The 20,336-nt window shown below is 46.5% G+C and overlaps 1 protein-coding gene across 7 annotated transcripts in view; it reads right to left on the bottom strand.

Annotated features, from left to right (window-relative positions):
- WDTC1 (WD and tetratricopeptide repeats 1) overlaps positions 1-20,336 on the bottom strand; it is a 380,833-nt gene that overhangs the window by 62,246 nt on the left and 298,251 nt on the right. The gene's annotated exons all lie outside the window — the stretch shown is intronic.

Here is a 20,336-nt window from a genome sequence, read left to right on the forward strand (position 1 = left end):
AGCACCAGCACACTGACACTCACGCTCGTGACCAAGAGAAAGTTTTTCTCGAAACGCGTAGAGTGGAGCTGAAATAAAAGCTCGTAATTCTGCACGAAGCTGGCCTGGACATTCCATTCATTTATCTTTACTGTGGATTTAAGTTTGAAAAGACTTTGGGATTCGCTATCCCGTCTGGGCCCTCCGTTGCAAGCGGCAGGGGTTCAGAGCGACAAAGAGTTTTGGATATATATATATACATATATAATTGCTTTCTTTGGAATATACAAAACATAGTACATCATGATATTTACTGTCCCAGTTAGTAAAGAGAACGCATATTTTTCTAGCTTTGTTATTTAAACTTAGAGCATTTTAACCATAAGTATTTTGCACAATATCATACTGCTAAATAATTTACTTCAAATTTAACACTCGCCATGCCTTGGTGTCAGTTTTTAAAGCATTTGTGTTAAAGTGTATTGCATCAGGGTCAACAATTGAAAAAAATCTGTCTTGCTGCGTGCGGGATTGGGTTGTGGGGAGTACAGAGGGGACAGTAAGTTTTCCTCTACTTGAATGATTAGGTCAGTAACCAGGGCTATTATTGTATTAGCTTTAAAATCATCAAGCTAGTGTAAGACTAGAGATTGCTTTATTGAAGCCCTTCCCTTATCAGCTATAAAAAAGGAGCTCCTTATGTAAATTCTTGGTCTTTTGCAGTTAAAACTTCGATCACACGTTTGTTAAGCGCTACTACTCACCAGTGAGGGTCTCAAGGCGATGGGAGAGGGGGGTTTCGCAGTTTCCAGTCCATCTAGGAGCGGGTCTGTTGAGGTTTCTTGTGAAGATGGGGAGAGATGTAGTCTGTCTGAGGTGGAGATGGAGGGCATTTCAGGCTGTGACCGCGAGGAAGGAGAAGGAGCTGCCGCCTGATCTGGTCTTTCTGGTGCAGGGGACCATGGCGTAGGAGAGCTGGGCTGATCGTAGGGTCCTTTGGGGTGCGTGGAATTTGAGTCGGCTGTTCAGGTATGCTGGTCCGGTGTCATGGAGGGCCTTGTGAGCGTGGGTGAGCATCTTCAAGGGGACTCTAGCTTCGATGGGGAGCCAGTGGAGTGTGCGCAGGTGTTGGGAGATGTGGCAGTGTCTTGGCAGGTTGTGGACCAGTCTTGCGGCAGCGTTCTGAATGTTCTGTAGCTTGCGTGTGAGGTTTTGTTTATTCCGGCATAGAGTGCGTTGCCGTAGTCGAGTCTGCTGGTGACCAGGGCGTGAGTGACGGTCTTTCTGTGTTCGAGAGGGTTCCATTTGAAGGTCTTGCATAGGAGGCGGTGGGTGTAGAAGCAGGAGGATGAGACGGCGTTGGTCTCTTAACGTGAAAAGGTTGAAATGTCCTCTATGTTGCAGTGGAAGGATCTGTAAAGAAGGATGGCAAACGGATATTCTGATTGAAACTATATATCATATGAACTTGAGGCATGAACCTAGGAATCACGGACAGATATCTTGTCATTGAAAAAAAGTAAATATGGCTACTTAAAAGATAGTGCTTGTAAATCACTCACAGTCCAAGTACAAGTTAGTGCTAATTAAAAAAAAAAAGCTGTTTTCTTTGAAAGCTGCTGTAAAGAATCATTATGAATTGACCTAAAAGTTGTTCTCATTAGAGCGGACAGTGTGGAGCATCCACGTCAGCGACAGTCTGGTCTTTGGACGGAAAGTTCGAAATTAACCATAATAGACTCCTTAACCAGCCTTGCCAAAAACAAAGACTCACGATGTCTTCTGAAGCGTCCCAAAATTGCTTAAATAAAGTGTTATCTAGACCTGATTTAGCTAGAAGACATGTACAGGGTCCTTGTTCTCCATTCTTTCCCATAGATGGAAAGGTTTCCATTTTGAGGCACAAGTCTTAATAGTGCAAGGAACTGTACCCGATCTGAGTATTTGCCTACAGTGATTACGGGTATGGTGAAGTATTTGTCCCTCGCTCCTAGACAACAGCTGCACATTGGTTTGAATTGGTGTTTGGGTTGGCATGTTCTACACCTCCATGTACCAATCCTACCATTGATAAGTGGGGCTCACTAGAATTACTTTCCACTGGTTCCTCTTGATATTGCACAGCACCCTGAGAGCTAGGGAAATGGATGGAGGTGTAAAAAAAACAATTCTGGTCCAGCTCATCGCAATCCCTTCTTCCTTTGACATCCTGGGCAGGGATACCTTCTTACAAACAGTGGGCATTAGATGTTTTGGTCTGTTACAAATATATCCAATTAGGGTTTGCCCACCTTCAAAATACCAGTTCTAATTGCCTGCTGTCTATCTCCCATTCCTGTTAGGAGTTCTGTCTGATAAGAAGATTCATTAAGTTGTTCTGCATACTCAGAAAAGGCCGAGCTGAAACTCCACACTGCTTTTGATAGCCCACTGCCAAAGATTTTGAACTTCCAGAGATCTTTTGAAACAGACAAAAGGTGATGGGAGGCTGCTCGCAATAGGTCTAACCACTGGCAATAGCTTGGGGTTGCACGCCAACCCATCATTCTTTTGCTCACAATGCCACCTCAGTTGGGTCCCATCCATATGCAAATACGTCTTGGCCCTGCTTTTCACTGTGCCCCTGGAACCAAGGTGTACCGAGCTGATGAGCTCATAACTAGGAAAACCTACGAAACCAATCCTGGGTTGCTTGTGTTCCAGTTCAGGGAGGACCTGGCTTGGCAGTTTGGTTTGGACCGTTTCCATGAGGAGCAGGGTAAAGACAGATTTGCATATGTCTGGGTCCAAACTGAGGTGGCATGGTGAGCAAAAGAACAATGGGTTGGAGTGCTACCCAGAACTATTGCCAGTGGTTAGACTTATTGCACTTAGGGTCAAGTTTGATTTGCTTATGGCTGGGCCCAAACTGAGGTGGCATGGAGAGCAAAAGAACGATGGGTTGGAGTGCTACTTGAGCTATTGCCAGTGGTTCTAGTTATTGCAAGCAACCACCCATCACCTGTTGTGTGTTTTAGACAACTGATTTAGTCTTAACCGGTTTAAGAATCAAGGCAGGCGCAGTATCAGTTGGTTTATTTTTCTACTTAATGTGATTGAAGCTCACCAACACTGGTGATTGGTGGTCGGCAGATTAATATGCATCATCATTGCCTTTAACATCGTTCATCATCGTTTGGAATTCTATCATCATTCTTACTGTACCCCATGAAACCACCTTTGTGCTAGTTATCACCGTCAGTACTTCCACCCTATAGCTTTAGGTGGCAGATTAGGTTGAATTTGCTGACCCTGAGGTGCAGAGGAGGTACTGGGTGCCGACTAGAGTAGGAGGCTGTGGAGTAGATACAGAGTCAGACTCTGGTAGGGAAAGGGTCATAGTAACCTTCTGTTCGTATCTTGAATCATGCTCTGTGGGGTAGATAACAGTTTAAGAGTTACCATAAACAGGTGTGCCACAGGCAAAACAGTATTATCTTCTTGTACACATTGCAGCACTATTGGAGGTGTTGCTATTGGATGCTTATGCTTGAGAACACAGAACCTTTCTTATGCTTTCTTTCCTATACTTCTGAATCTACATACTGACTACGCAGAAAAGCAAGCTTTGAAATCCCAGTTCTCAATATGACCCTCCTCTTCACTAAAGAATGGCTGAATGTAATCTAGGTCCAAATCATGGTGTGTAATCCACAACCCTACCTGAAGGAGCATATTGTAAAATGATTGGGCCTGGGCGGTAAATTCCGTTCCGCTTGCGGAATTTGGGTAATTTCGCGTTCTGCGGATAACGCGAAATTGCCCCAAATTCTGCGTTCCGCGGCGTCGCAATTTTTTTTGCTTGTTCACGTTCTCAAAATGCTGTTCGCAAGATATTTCCTCCCCCGAGCACACAAACAGCGATTGCGAACAGGAAAAAAGCATCGCGTATAAGCAATTCCGCGTGTTCGTAGAATTTCTGCGTGTTCGCTGAGATTTTTTACCGTTTTGCGGAGATTTGCGTAACGCGATTACGCAAATTCCACCCACCCCTAAAAATGATCCTTGGGTAATGCAAAGGAACTGGAGCAGCCTGTAGATATTGAAGTGGATTCATGGCAGGCAGAGTGGAGATTGGTGAACATGCAGGTGGTACAGTGAACGTAGGAAAGGGCTACAGAAAAGCCATTGTCGAAGGTATGGTAGTCAATAAATTAACTGTAAACGACTGGTAATCAGCCACTGTAAATGGATGGTACCACTGACGTAACGAAAAGTGAGAGGGCCCCCCTGCACGGTACTTAGAGGGGCCCCCTCCGGGCTCAATCAGGAGCTCTCCGGTCACAGTGCAGTGCTTAGGGGGCCCCTTGGAGCTAGAGGCCCCCCCGCACCGCGGGGGCTGCGTGGGCCTTTGTTACGCCCCTGAATGGTACGCCAATAAGGGAACTTTTGTTGTTGACAAATGGGCTGACGCCAATGGCTATAAAATACACAAAAGTTGATCGGAAGAATGCTTGCAATTTGTCTAACCACTGCCAATTGCTCCGAGTATCACTCAAACTCATCGTTCTTTTGTTCATCATGTCCCCTCAGTTTGGCCCCACTCATATGCACATCAGTCTGGACTCCGCTCCAATAGGAACAGTCCAACCCAAACTGCCAGGTCAGGTCCTCTGTGAACCGCAAACAAAAGCAGCCCAAGACCAGTTTTACCCTGATTAGGGCTCATCAGTCAGGTATAGCTTGGCTTCAGTGGCACAGTGAGCAAGGCACCCATGGCTGGGCATACCTTGCCACTTAGGGCGTTACATCCAACACACAAAAGGTGATAGGAGATATGCTTGCAATTTGTCTAAACACTGACAATCGTTCAAGGTAGCATTCCAACACATCATTCTTTTGCTCACCATGCTAACTCACTTTAGACCAAGCCAAATGCAAATCATCACCACTGATGACTATCATCAAAGACAGAGCAGAAGCAGTCTATGAATGTCTTAAATAACAGGACAGACTGATACTCGTAGATGACGGATTAACAGAGCACACTTCGTTGAACCATCCTTCAAAGGGATGGTGGATTCCCCTGCCGGAAAGCACTTCAACTAAGTAATTGCCAATTAAAATCTTATGTACCCTTGGAATTGTCTTTCTTTCTTGAATCGTCACAGTTCTATGACTCAACAAACTTGATTTCACTGGGCTTAAGCAACAGAGTCCGTCCTAATGAGCACCTTGAAAAAGATCTGTGCTTCGTTTCTGGCAACTTCGCCATCCTTGTTCTTCTCCATCTGCCAGCCACCTTTGTTATGGTATCTCACTCCAAACAAATCCATTGGTTTATGGAGCAATGGTGGTAGGCCATGCCCTTGATTAGTTTGTTTCTTTCAAACCATAGGCGGGCTGCTTCCCTCTCATCCTTCCTTTCCAGCTTCACAAATTAGGACTGCAGGGATCGACACAGAGTTCCACTTAATTCACCCTTTAGATTACCCAGTTAGTAACTATCATTTATGCCTTCGGCTTTATCTATTTTTCTTACACGGATTACACTGAACTCTTAGCGATGGAAACAGTGCTTAATAAATAAAAATAAATAAGTGCAGGGCCCATAGCAGGAGGTTACTGCAGCTTGCGCCACCCATTGCCCCCTGCAAGTGCTGCCAATGACAAAACCAACACAATTACAGTCACACTCCTACAAATTAGACTGTCCGGGCCCCCACAGCTATAAGAATAGCTTGGGCGACGGGTATTTGTCATGTATACTGAATTAATAAAGAGGTTTTGTTGTGCTCATCTCCAAATCATATAAACACTGCAACCATGTGGCAGACGGTTGTAAGTGCTGGTGTTGACAATTTAGTGTCGGTGCCAAGCACCGGAAACCACTGGCTCAAATGAGCACTGGCTGGAAGGTGATCTGCCTTCTCTGCAAATTAGATTCAGGGACTGTATGTCCGGGATAGAAGATTGGATGAACTTAAATTCGCTTAGGCCTAATTAATATAAAAATGAAGTTCTGGTATTCAGCGAACCTTTCATCTGGGAATCCAATTAGTGGCCGCCATCCTGTTTGCCAAAAATCTGGTTATTTTCACATGCAACTTCTCATTTCAAAAGCATTTCTAAGCTATCTCTTTTTGTTTCTTTTTACTGAAGGCTTTAAGAAAAGCACTTCCATTTGTTCATAAGGCTTTTTGGAAAAATATCATCCAAGCCACCGTATCTAGGCTGCAATATGGTAAGCTCAATCTTTTTGGGACTTCCTAACAAGCATTTACAATGCAACGGTCTCGCCTTTGCAAAAGTTAGAGCTATTGGCATTGTAAATGACAATATTTTTATTTATCTCTGCAGTACTCGGACCACAGTGCGTGGACGACATGGGGTGGAAGAAGAAGAACCAGCTCAAGCCTTGGTGCTGGTATCCTTTGTTCGGTGCACGCGGCAGTAGGGGATCACGCGGGGTTAGTCGAGTTGGGGGACGCAGAGCAGGCAGGGACTTTACTTGTGTGTGGGGGTAGCGGTGCAGAATGGAGGCACTGTGTTTGATGAGGGACAGTCTCTTTGTTTTAAGGATAAGAAGGATCGCCGTGTTTAGCAGACTGCTAAGTGTAAGCTTGGTGTACTTACTGGTAGCAGCAAGTACGGAGCTTGGAGTATGGCTGTTTAGGGTCTTCGTGGTTGCAGGAACATTGTGGGTGTTAGGGAGGCGTACATACACAGAGCCACACACACACACACATACACAGAGCCACACACACATACAGAGCGACACACACATACACAGAGCCACACACACATACACAGAGCCACACACACATACACAGAGCCACACACACATACACAGAGCCACACACACATACACAGAGCCACACACAGAGAGCCCCAGAGCATAATTCCAAGAGCCGATGTAGTTTAAAAATGACTTGTGAAGAAGCATCCGGGGCACCGTGGAGGTACTAATAGCTTATTGCTACCGTGCGCCCGGGGGTCCATCACTGGGTGCTGAGGTAAACACCGTGCGTCACGAGGCCGCCAGAGACCTAAAAAAAGCCCCACTACTTCCAGGCCCGCCCTTCCTGTCACACACTGAAAATATTTTAAAGTATTTTTAGCAGATTATGTCACAAAGAGGTGTGCGGGGGGGGGGGCGACACTTTGTTTGGTAAATGAGTGCTCGACTTAAAAGGGAATGAAGAACCTTTGACCATAGATTGGTCATGACCTATTTCGGAAATTCTATGAAGACGATAGATGTGGCTTGTAGGTAACTCCATGTCACTGAAATACATGATGTTTAAAGAACGGAGTGCATTCTGGGAGCGGTAGTCTTCATTGGGCTGTATAATGAGCCCTGGCACCAGCGTGCCTCCTGAGCCCCTCTCTGGGACTCTGAATTAATTTATGAAATCAACGGTGCAGCTGCCCGTGCAGGTGCGGCGCAGCTGTGCCTCTATAATGGGCCCTGGCACTACTGTGCCTGCTGGGGCCTCACTGGGGCTCTAAGCAAAGGTATGCCCAACGTTGCAGCTGCGGGACAGCTGTAAAGACTTGTGTGGGTATCCACAGAGCTTGGGGGAGCCCCCCCCTTAGGGACTCCGACTGAAGAAATGCCCCCACGTTGCAGCGGCCCGCCACTGCGGCGCTGCTGGGAAGTCTCAGGGAGAATGGGCACCACCGTGCCTGTGAGCCCCACTCGGGGGACCCTTAAAAACAAATGCCCCACACAAGAACAGAACCGGCCCCACAGAACTCTGGAGCAATCCAGGAACTGCACAACAACGGTGGAGCGGGCCGCTGCCAGATGGGGCCACTCTGACTCTTCCTCCCCAACACGGACTATGTTGAGCCCCACTCACCGGCACTCCTCAGGCTGCTTCTCCGGTGGGGGTTCAATCGCTGTCTGGGCTCTTGGGCGGCTGCACGCGGAGCTGACATGCGGCGGGGGCAGGCACCGACAATGTGCCTCGTGCCCCCTCTGCGTTACCTTTCCACCGGCTGCTGCATTTGCGGGGCTCTCCCTATTCATGGGAGGCCCGCCTCGCCAGGGCCCCGTTTCACCCGGTACCCCATCTCAGGACCGGGACATAGTGTGGAGCCAGCGAGGCTCCCAACTTCCGGACGGATTTTAGGCCCCGCCCACGTCATGGGCAGGAGGTGCCTGAAGTCCGGTATGGACACACGGGCCGCGGCGGTGCGTCTCGAGGCAAACGAGGGGTAGGCTCCCTCTAATTCAAAATATAAAGCGGGGTGGGTACCTGTAATTAAAATAAAAAAAATAGGCGGCCATAACGCGGGGTGGGCACCCGCTAGGAATTAAAAATATAAATGCGGGCAAAATCGCGTTGTGGGCACCCGCGAAATAAAAAACAATCAAACAGAGCGGGTTTTACAGTGAGGTAGCAGGCACAGAAGAGACAGGCAGGGTTACATACATTCGGGGCTTTGGAAATATGCGGTAGGGGGCGGGGCAAAGACGTTTCTCATTTAGCCCCGTCCCTTTCAGACCGGGCGCCCTGACACCCTGCTGGGGTAAAAGGTTCCTTATCTTCTTTATGGGGCCATCTGGACCCATAAAGAAGATAAGAAATCTTTTACTTCAGCAGTGAGTCAAGGAACCCAATCTGAAAAGGATGGGGCTTAAAGAGAAAGAAGAACGTCACTAGGACCTCTTCTACAATGGCTGGCCACCGTTTAGGAGGCCAGTCAATGGAGAAGAGGTGCGGGGCTTAAGCCTTGCAAATGAAGTTCTCCTAAAAACATAAAATCTTGCGAGCTCGACTGCACACGTGCGCAGTACGCCACGCAAGACCTAAAAACTAATTCTCTGAATCCAAATAATGCAAAACTCTTCCACTCATGTCCTCTTAGGGATTAAAAACATGATCTTATCTTTTCCCATTTACGTGAACTTCACTAGTTCACTCTGCGCTCCTCCCTCCTCTTATGACCTATTTAATGGTAGCTGCAGCATTGGTATGCCGTGGGCCCACAAAAGGCACCCCAAAGTCAAGCCTGTCTGCACCAGTTCATACCTGGACCACCCCCCACGCCAGAAACCCTGGTCCTCCCCGACACACACACCCTGCCGTGCACCTCAATGCTCTTAATCCCGAACACGCTCGCTGCATTGCTGCGCCCGCTGCCACACAACACAGGAGTGTTCACATGTGCCTCTTGCAAGTTCTCATGCACTCTCCCACACCGCACCCCCACACTAGCACCCAGCATTCCACTTGCTCACTCACACAAACCAGCCACCAACTCACCCCACACAGATCAAACACCATCCAAAGAACACTCCATGCAAGCTTCTCTACTCCTGCCTTCTCAAACACGCCACAGAGATATAGGACCAATAGTATGACCACACTCCTGACCTGCTCTTTCGCACGGAAACATAGCTAAACCAAACCTTGGCACGGAACATTGATACAGCCATTCCCACATACTGTTAACACAAGCCCGGAGATGGAGTCACTATCATAGTCAAAGATACCATCAACTTCATCATCTATATAGACACCACCATCATGGAACACAGTCAGTTCAAGATTCACATCACAGCCAACTTTTCCCTGGGCAGAATCCATATACAGACCACAAGGTCCTATTTCACCAGAGACATTCAGACTCTGTTGCACCCTTCATTATCAGTACCATCATCAACCTCGAAGACCTTAACTTTCACCTAGTAGACCGCATTGACCCAAACTCTATGGCCCTTCTAGAAAACCTTGGAAACCTTGGCCTCACCCAGCATGCTACCAAACCCACCCACACCTCCAAACATCTACTGGACCCGATTTTCCCTTCATGCAGCAACATCACAGTCAACAAGCCAGAATTTATGACTGGGACAGACTATGACCTTGTCCGTTTTAGAATTCTATTCCCGCACCATCACAGACCTACCACCATCGGAACCACCCACTACAGCTGGAAAAGCATCTCAGAAGAGATGTGGGCCTCTACAATCACCGGCCCGAGCACACCAGTGGTCTGCTAAAAGCCATCAAAAACCTCAACAGTTGGATTACCGGATATGCCAACACTCTGGCTCCCCTCAAGCACAACCCAATGGCAAGAGCTCAACCACAGGTCACCTGGTACAGAGGAACTCAGGCTAATACACTGCAGATACAAACTTCTTCAAAATAGCCCTAAGATTCCACCACCAGCAGATACAGAACACCAAGCACACATCTCTTGTAGATCGCATTGACGCCAGCAGTAAGTAAATCTTCACCACCAAAAATTTCACCACACCTCCTGCCACCTTGAGCAACATGAACTCCCATCAAGAACTTTGCAACAAGCACTAGGAATTCTTCTGTAACTAAATCACCTCTATATACAGCAATTATAACCGTTAATCGGACTAATTCACCACCATCGAAATCACTTCTACCATGAAGACCATCCACTTGGGGCTCCATCTCAACCGTGCCCCCACCCCACCTTCGTCAAAGGACTCCTGCCGATCAGCGTAGAACTAACACCCATCCTCATCGCCTTCATCGACTCCGCCACATTCTTAGACACCTAGAAATATGACCATTATTTCTTAACCAGCACAATTTAGGGGCTTCAGAATTTTATCCCCAGTTTTAAAAGATAAACATTAAATAAAGTGAGCAGAGAGGCAGTACATCTTCAAAGAGTGGAAAACCTACAGTTACTTTATGCCAGTCAGTCAGGCCTTCTATTTAAAAAACAATATGAAGCAAAGAGTGCGCACTAGGAGCTTAATAAACTGGTCACACTTCCCACAGTCATGTCTTCCCAGAGAGAAAGGAACATTGTCTATGGATCAGGAGAAGTAGCTTCCCCCTTAATCATGAATAGTCACTAATAAACACACTGCAAACAAAACCGCAAGTTCACTCCTGATATAAAGTATGGTACAATGACGAAAGAAATAGGAGAATAATAAGATAATTGCAAACTAACCGAAAATGGCTTCTTATAAAAGCTTGGCTCACACAGGCATCTGCTCTGGAGAAAAGAGTGTAGAGAGAAAAGCCTTGTAACGGTACAGGGTTATCCCCAGATAGTTCTGCTACACAAATAATTTACTGGAATATCTTCATGTTTGTCTGTAGTAGTTGCTTGAAGGGTGAGGGTCGCACACTTTTACTATATTTTACACAAGATTCAATCCAGTGGGCTATCAACTGTGCTGACGTTCTAAGCTGGGTGACGTCTAGCGAGATGGAGATAGGCTTTCCTTTTTCAGAACTAAAAGAGGAATCAGAATTAATAGGGAGGCAACTGAAAAACATCCTGCGTGACCATGAAGCCCTACTGACAGACATTGCAGAGGAATCCTCATTAGAATACTGGTGGCCCCGGACAAGCCATGTGACATCTGAAATCTACTGCAAAATAGCCTCCCTCCATTAGACACCCTAAGAGAGAGATGGGTGGGTGACTTGGGTAGACTGGAAGACTACGATTGGTGGGTGGCATGCCAATACCAGGGGAAAGTGTCTATAACTGCGGCTTTCAGTTAATTCAACTGAGATTTCTCCACAGGGCACACAAACCAGGTTATTCTGTATGGGGAAGATTGACAACGATCTCTGCCTTAGAGGTTGTCGTTGGAGAGATATCCTGTTACATACTATTTGGGAATGCTTGAGTGCCCAAGAGTACGGAGATAAAGTGGGTCGCAGAATTTCGGCAGCGATGGATCTCTTGGTGATGCTCACCTCAAAACTGGTGTCCCTAGGTATATGGATAGAACAGTATCTTAACCTTTACTTTCTTCTTGTCTGCAATGTGGACCTGATAGTTGCACTGCAGGATCTGATTAAATACTGAGGGAGAGCAAGACTGGTGTCTATGCAGAAGTGGGAGGGCAACATGGATTGGTGCAAGAGAGCTGAAAGGTTAGATCATCAAGCAAGGGGATACCTCCACAAGTTTGAAAACGTCTGAGGCCCCTTGACAAGTGCTGACAATATGTCTTCATGAGGACTGGTAGGAGGGCAGTGGGATAGGACCTGGGCAGGGGGTTGGTGGGTCCTCAGAACTTCAACAGGGGAATGTATGCATGTATGTATATGTATGTATGTACTATGCCTCCCCTCAAACTCTGGCATTTCAAATGCGGATTGGAAATGATGTAATGATAGCCCTGACAGCATGATTCAGAAGCAGTTTATAGTATCTTATGATACATATCTGTATGAAAACCCAATAAAATATATATATTTTTTACATTAAAAAAATGGGTAGATGTAGTCAACTCTGAAGATAGAGTCACAATTGGCAACCATGATTTTGGTCTTCCGAACATTTTTTAGTTTTCTCTAGGTAACAGCAGAGAGCTATTTTCATAATAAGAATATTAAGGCTGCGTTTAAGAAAGGACCCATACTGAAAATGTTTTTGACGTAACATCCTTTAATTCTAATAACGGTTATGTTTGAGGGGGGGGGAGCGGGGAGGGGGTATCAACAGGGTTTCCGAACAATCTTAATGAGAGACTACAGTTTGTATCTAAATAGTAATCTATGCTGAAGTAATGGCCTCAAAGAATGCTCATTTTCACCACTGTAATTTGCATATGGACTCAAAAGGTGGGCATATCAAAACAATATTTAACTTCCAAGGGACAATGATTAAATTATGTTGAAGAAAACACCTAAACCGATTTTGCCCACTAAAGGAGGTAGCGTAGACTGTTTCCTCTTGGCACATCATTCAGTGTATGGACTTCCTCAAACACAGCATGCAGAATACCTTCAATGTGAATATATCAAATATTCTGGTACAAAAACATTTGTCTCACTTAGAATGTCTCGGAATCCAGTTGCAAACCTCATTGCCCCTAGTAGAGGTATATAGTAGCCACACTGTCAAGTTTAGAGACTTTGGGGTTGTGATGCATGACCTTGCATTGTGTTATTGATAGGAGACCAGGTGAATCCTAGATAACCGATTAATTACTCCAGAGAAAACAGGACAATTATTGCTTTGGGCATTTAAGTTTGACTAGCACGTCAAACTGACACCTTATTAAATTATCAAAAAAGCATTTGTCTTTGAACCAACTTTCACATACCTAAATGTGCAGTCTTTCTTTTCTGCATCTTCAGTGCTTGCAAAAAAGGTCTACCAGCGGTTATCACCAGTGATAGAAAATTGCTTTGAGAACTATGCTGCAGATGAGCCATCTGAAACTTTCTGATATAACCCTGCTCAATGTATTGGCCTAATACTTTTACACTCCGGGAGAAGGCTTGCCACTATTAGGAAACACTAAGCAAGTACTCGATGCTAAATGGCCGGAGCCTTCGTTTAGGGGATTATTGATTTAGCTCCTCCCCAACTATTCAGATGTCACTGTGCTGTCTGGTTAAGCCTACACTGACTTGTCTGTCAGCAAAGACTTCAGGGAAAAGGCAAACCACTTTCCACTCCAGCATCCTTTTATGGTATAAAGACTCCTTCAAAGACCACATTCTCTAAATTTGAAGTTAGTAAAAGTAAGTAGTAGAAGTGAGCTCCTCACCCACAGTAGCTGGTACAGTGGTAGTGCATCATAAGCAGACAACGGAGATGTTCCCCAGCTTTGATGGTCAGAAAATCTGGATTTTATTAAAGACACAGAGGCTAATATTATTGCAATCTCCTTTATTGCCACTCCTCACAGCAGCCCCTTTAAAGAATACAGAACTTTAACAAAATTCCAATCTCAATAAAAGGCCAGAACCCTGAGCCATCTTCCTTTTTAGGTCGAGCAGCGTAGTCTGCTCGAGACCTTATGTTGTCCGTATTTGGGAATGTGGACAGCAATGTGCCATGCGCTTTTCCTTTCCAGTTTTTACCGCGGGAGCGCGCCTCTCAGACGCGCTTGCGCAGACACGCACACACAGCCCCTGCTTTCACTTGGCTTGCATGCAAACACGGCGCACACACACACACACAGCCAGCCCCCACCCCCTGCACACACACACAGGCGCGCGCGCACATACACACGTTGCCGCCCCCCCTGCACACACACATACAGACACGCACACACAGACACGCACGCATGCACACGCACGCACGCATACACCCGCCGCAGCCCCCAGCCCCCCCCCGGCCGCCGCCGCCGCCGCCATACAAGCGCACCCCCCCAAGCCCCCAAGCCCCACTTACCGCCATTCTAAACTTCTGCAGCCTCCGCGGGGCTCTCCCTCGGGCATGGGAGCCCCGCGTCACCAGCACTGCTTCTCTCCGTAGGCACGTGCGCGGGCTTCCGAAGACGGAAGTCCCGCCCCATGGAAGGTTTCGGTTTCGCGCACGTCGCCCTGCCGGACTAACCATGGTAGCACGGTCAGATTGCGCTGTAGCCTAATGCGACCCAGATCAGCCCCGAGGATTAAAGGGGTGCCTTTTGGATGCTGGCCGACGAGGCAGCGCCTTGTTTTTTTCGGGCAAGGGACTGCGGGGTTTGGTTTTAACTGTGTCGGAGCTGGTTTTGCTGGGAGGAGGGGGAAGGAGCCAGGTGCTGGTCCCGCGTTGGCACACTTGTTGCTGCTGCTGTAGTCGGGCAGGATGGCGGGCTGCTGCCTTTCGGCAGAGGAAAAGGAGCAGCACAGGATCAACACGGAGATCGAGCGGCGGATCAAGAAGGACAAGCAGAACGCTCGCCGCGAGCTCAAGCTGCTGCTGCTCGGTAAGTGGCCGCGGGCTTCGAGGCGCTGCTCTGTTACTTTTCGCGTGTCTCGCTGATCCAAGTAAACTCTCTGGAAACACCGAGGCTGCGCCTCCGGCCCTATTTAAATTGTTTATTTCTCTTCCTACTCCATGAGAGTTCTTGTATTCTTTTTAACTTCCCCAAGGCAATTCGTTTTTTTTTTCTCCCTCTCCTCTTCTACATGGCACTCGTCCTTTTTGAATGTCCTCTTCCCCATGGCACTTCTGTTCTTTATGTATTTATTTGTTTGCCTCGGCCACTCTGTAATACACTCGGTAGCTCTGTCTTTTTACTCTGCTCCAAGGCGGCTTTCTCCTATCCCATTGCACTTTTGTTCTTTCTTTCTGCTTTATGCCCTCTAACTCCATGCTGAGAAAGTGAGGCCGGACACAGACTGGGCAGTGGCTTGGGACTTTGCACAGAAAGGATCCGTTGTTCCAGTGGCTGGAACCGGTCGGGCAGGGCTGCCCTTGTCACTTCGTGGAGGGCAGCTCAGAGGTGCCTGTAATTGCCCCGGGGCGACAGTGGAACCCGATCCCCGCCTTCGCGGAGCCTCTCACTGGCTCGGCAGAGCTGCTGTGCTGCCTTCCAGGATATTGTAGACGTTGCTGTCGGGGGCTCTTTTACACGGAGTGTTTGTTTCTTTTGCTGCAGTCCAATGCTCTGATTTAATTTTAGTTATTAAATGGCTTTGCACGGTCCGACGAAGTCCAGAAGCTAGTGTACCCCAAACCTGCAGTCACACTGTCTGGGTGCGGTGGGGCAGGTTTCTTTCAGTCTGCACAAGTGTCTGTGTATATTGTTTATTCGATCTGCTCGCCTCTGCCATCCTTCCTTGCCTTTTTATCACCACTTTCGTTCTCTTGCTGTACTTCTTTCTATTAGCCAACTTACAACATTCTCTTGTTCATCTGTCACTAACTTTGTAGGTGCGTTTGACTAGCATTTACCTTTCAGTTCGTTATGATTCTTTATTTGTTTCCCAGCTTTGGGTGCCCTTTTCCTCTTTTTGTTTGGTGCTTGTCTATCTGTGTTTCATTCTGTGTGTTTATTTTGTTCCTTGTGTCGCTGTCTAATCATGTCTGTGTCACCTTTCACGCTGGTCCTGTGTGGCTCTCTCCTTTTCTTTCCTGGTGCTCTCCCTTTCCAGGGCATAGGCCCTGCACGTGCCAGGGCTGTTTATATGATCTGCTAATGAGCCACCCAGTATAACTTTCAAAGCTATCTATCTATCGCCCTCACTCTATCTATCACCCTCACTCTATCTATCTATTGCCCTCACTCTATATCTAACTATCTATCTATCTATCTAGCGCCAATCAAATACACTGAACATAATCTTCACAAAAGTTATTTACATAAGTTTAAGCTATTGCCATTATAAATTACAATAACTTTTATTTAAGTATTAATTATTAAAAAAAATAAAAGTCATTGTTATTTGTAATATCAATATATCTATTTATTTATTTATTTATTTATTTATCGCAATTTTTAAAGCGCATCAAATACCCCTACGGGTGTCTCGGCGCTAATGTTACAGATCGTCACTTCAGTAGGGGAAAAGATTTAGGAGGTAAACAGCCAGGTTTTGAGACTTTTTCTGAATTTTAGCAACGTGGGGGCAGTTTTAATGTGGAGTGGCAGAGTGTTCCATAGTTTGGCAGTTGCGATGGTAAAGCATCTGTCTCCCCAGTTGGTTTTTTTTGTTCGAGGGACTTTTAACAGGTGGGCTGATGCCGATCGTAGTGTTCTCTGATGTTCCAATGGGCAGAGAGCTTTTTTCAGGAACCAAGGTCCGGGATTGTTCAAGGTTTTATAGGCTATGCAGAGTGCCTTAAACTTTATTCGGCTCCTGATGGGGAGCCAGTGCAGTTTTCTGATGTACGGGGAGGTGGGAGTAAATTTGGGAATGGATAGAAGAATTCTAGCCGCGGCATTCTGCACTGTCTGGAGCTTATTAAGTACCTTTTCCTGAGCATTCAGCAATAGGGAGTTGCAATAATCTGTTCTAGAGAACACTAGGGTACTGATCAATGTTTTACCAGCGGATTGTGGCAGGTAGGGGAGAAGTTTCTTTATTCTTTTTAGGATGAAGAAAGCCGAGGATACCACGGAATTGGCGTGGTGGAGGAACGTCAACTTGTTGTCAAAAGTGACTCCCAAATTTCGTACCTTGACCACTGGCTGGGGGGGCGTGCCCATCTGTGATGGCCACCACTGGGGGGACCAGGCCGGCTGCAAGCTCCCGAATGTCATCACCTCCGTTTTGTTGGAGTTCAACTTGAGGCAGTTAGATGACATCCAGGAGCTTATCGCCTTCATCCCTTCCTGAAAGTTTGCTGCGACAGATATTCCGTCATTGTGCACTGATAGCACTAATTGGGTGTCGTCAGCATACGTTGTGAGGGCAATTCCATGGGATTTTATTACTCTCGCTAAGTCCGACACATAGATATTGAAAAGTGTCGGACTCAGCGAGGAACCCTGTGGAACTCCGCAGGGAAGGGAGAAGGTATGAGAGGTGAAATTACCTATCTTGACTGTTTGTGGGCGGTTGGCTAAAAATGAGGCGATAAGGTCTTTGGCCTTGTCTCTTATGCCTAAGGCTGAGACACGGTCGATCAGAGTGACATGATCGACCGTGTCAAATGCAGCGGAAAGGTCCAGAAGTATTAGGACCGCTGCGCCTCCTTTGTCCATAGCTGTTCTGATTTCATCTGCTGCCTTGAGCAGTGCAGTTTCCGTTCCATGGCCCTGTCTGAAGCCGAACTGAGTGTCGTCTAGAAGGTCGTTGTCATTGATGTATTTGGAGAGTTGGGTATTCATTACCTTCTCAAAGATCTTAGCTGGGAAGGGAAGGCAGGCGATGGGTCTATAACTAGCAGGGAGAAGAGGGTCCAGCGTTGGTTTCTTGAGGAGAGGTTTAATAATTGCTTCTTTCCAAACCGATGGATAAATGCCTGTAGAGAACATGGCGTTGCAGATGGTAGATAACGCGGGGGAAATGGCTTCTGGGATAAGATTCAGAATAGCTGGGGGGCATGGGTCTAGGGGGGATCCCGATTTAGTGCTAGTTACCAGATGCCGGATTTGTTCTTGATTCGTCGGGTTGAAAGAAGTAAAACTGACATTGTTGTTTATGGGAGGTGATGTCAAGGAGGGGATAGAAGATGATTGGGAGAAAGTCAGAAAGATGGAGCTGACCTTGTCCTCAAAGAAGCTAGCTAAATTGTCTGCTAGGGGTTGTGAGCCTTCTAATCGTGGGGCAGGTGGATTGGACAGAAGAGTAACCACCTGAAACAGTTCTCCTGCTGAGTTTTTTGACTGGTTGATTTGAGCGGTATAGTAGCGACCTTTTTCTAAGTTTATGAGTTTTTTGTAAATGGAAAGAGCGTTTTTATAATTAGTTTTATCTATAGGGTTGTATTGCCGGCGCCACTTCCTTTCGAGGTTCCTGCAATGCTGTCTCTGAATTCGGAGGGGCTCTGTAAACCATTGTGCTGATGGTAATTTCCTGTTTCGGCGTGAGTTTTTAATTGGGGCTAGTTTATTGCAGGCCGTGGTTAAGTTGTTTAGATAGTTAGAGGAAGACAGCGTAGGGTCCTGCTCGATGGGGATGTGGGTTTGTTGCATTATCTCTGTTAGCTGAGATAGGTTGATATGTTTCCAGTCTCTATACGTGGATTCGGCAACAGATGTAGGCGGGGGTTTAGTAGGGCTTACTTCGATGGAGAAGCAGATTGCTGAATGGTCCGACCATATCAGAGGGATTACTTGGGTAACGGCTATTTGGGGGTTGTTGGTGAATAGACCGTCCAAGGTGTGACCCGCTTGATGAGTGGGTGATTCCACCATTTGCATCAGACCGGCGGCAGCTAGATCCGTGATTAGCTGTGTAGTATCCGGGTCGTTGGGGTTTTCCAAATGAAAATTAAGATCGCCCAGTAAGGTAAAATACGTAATCTAAGTCACGTGAATACAACACATATTGCATTACAAATGCTATAGGTGTCACATTTGCGAAAGTTAGAACTATTGGCATTGTAAATGACAAAGCTATTAATTTCGCTATTTTCAAAACCAACACATAAATAAAAAATGTGTCATTTACAATAACGATAGCTCAAACTTTCCTAATGCGAGACCTATTGCATTGCAAATGCTTGTTTAGTGTACTGCCAAACATAATAAATATTTTAAAAAATTCAAAACACCTTCAAATATCAACTTGACCCAAGTCTAAACAACATTTTCCTGAATTCGCAACTGCTTTATGTCCAGTAGATCCATACTTCTTCCATCTTCTTCTTATTGTTGTGCATGAGCTATAATAAAAAACCAACAATCATAAATACAGGGTTTGGCAAAAGGGAGGAATAATATTAGCCCATGTGTCTTTAATATAATACAGATTTTCTGACCATCAAAGCTGGGGAAAATCTACATTTTATGTAAAGACCAGATGCTAACATTATTGCAGGGATGCTGCACTCACAAAGGGTTTAAAATAAAACCTCCTGAAAACTGAATCATTTGACCAATTTGCACACCTCAAATGTCCTGGAATGCACCCACAGCATAAATGCTTTTGATGCAGAAGCACCCCTTACAGAATGTGCACCAAACAAACTTACATCCACACTGGCATTTTTCATCACCTCTTTTACCCAACGAGCAAGAGTAGGTGCCTTATGCAGATGTCTAAAAGATATTAACATCTGATGTTCTGATAACTGATAGTTCGACCTATTGTTTCTTACGGAAACATGGTTAGACCAGTTTTCTGACTCGGACATTATCGAGGCCACGCCGGAGAACTACTCTTGGGTTAGGCAGGATAGGCCAGAGGGGGTGGGAGGGGGGATTGCTGTTATTTTCAGGAAAACAATGGGCTGCTGCCTAGAGCGTATGTTGATTGCGGAGAGTGAGGCGGGAGTTTTCACGATTCAAATCAACGGGGGCACGTCGATCAAAGGATGTCTGGTATATCGTCCACCAGGGGCCTGCACAAAGTTTAGGGAGAGCCTGCTTGAAAACCTTATGGAGGCTACCCTACGTAGGGATAAATTCCTCCTATTGGGAGACCTGAATTTCCATTTAAACTGCCCAGAGGATATAGGAGTCAAGGATTTCTGTCGGGATATGCTAGCTCTTCAATTGGAATTGAAGCTCTCAGGCCCCACGCACCGACAGGGACATCTCTTGGACCCGGTTTATGCAAACTGGGGAGGTGTGGAGGTGTCGGGAATAGAGCCTATCCCTTGGACAGACCACTTTCTGGTAGCTTTCTCCATACATAGCTCAAAAACCACCAAATCCAGTCAGGCACCACCTAATTATCTTAGGAGGAAGTGGGCTAAATTCTCGGTGGAGGATTTTAATCAAGCCTTAAGTAGGGAGGGCCAGCCTGGTGACGAAGACATAGAAACGGCGGCCTCTAACCTTAATCAGCGCATCACGGAAGCGCTTGATCAGACAGCTCCACTCTGCCGCACTTCCGCATGTGCCCGGAAAGAACGCTCAGCCCCATGGTTTAGTGGCGAGCTGAGGCAAACAAAGGCGGACTGTAGGCGAGCTGAAAGAGTCTGGAGGGTGTCTTATGACATTCAGGCTAGGGAACTGTTTCTGGAAAAAAGGCGCCTTCATCATAGGCTGATTAAAAAGTCTAAGGCAGCCT

The sequence above is a fragment of the Lissotriton helveticus genome, chromosome 3_1 (genome assembly GCF_964261635.1).
Source record: "Lissotriton helveticus chromosome 3_1, aLisHel1.1, whole genome shotgun sequence".
Lineage (NCBI taxonomy): Eukaryota > Metazoa > Chordata > Amphibia > Caudata > Salamandridae > Lissotriton > Lissotriton helveticus.